This window comes from Fukomys damarensis, unplaced genomic scaffold (genome assembly GCF_012274545.1).
Source record: "Fukomys damarensis isolate Sample0158 unplaced genomic scaffold, DMR_v1.0_HiC HiC_scaffold_38, whole genome shotgun sequence".
Taxonomy (NCBI): domain Eukaryota; kingdom Metazoa; phylum Chordata; class Mammalia; order Rodentia; family Bathyergidae; genus Fukomys; species Fukomys damarensis.
Window position 1 is genome coordinate 26,434,230 of NW_022900950.1, and position 229 is coordinate 26,434,458.

Consider the following 229-nt stretch of genomic DNA (forward strand, 5'->3'; position numbering starts at 1 on the left):
TAAAAAAAAACAAAAAAAAAAAAAAAAAAAAAAAAAAAAAAAAAAAAAGAGAAAAAAAGAAAAAAAAAAGAAAAAAGAAAAAAAAAGAAAAAAGTTAAATTTATTTATAGAAATTCCAAAGGCAACATTTTATTTATTTTATATATTTATTTATTATATAGAGTTTATTTTTAATGAAATATGTACAGGCCAGATAGGCATTTTGGAAGCTTTAGGCTCTGTAACAATT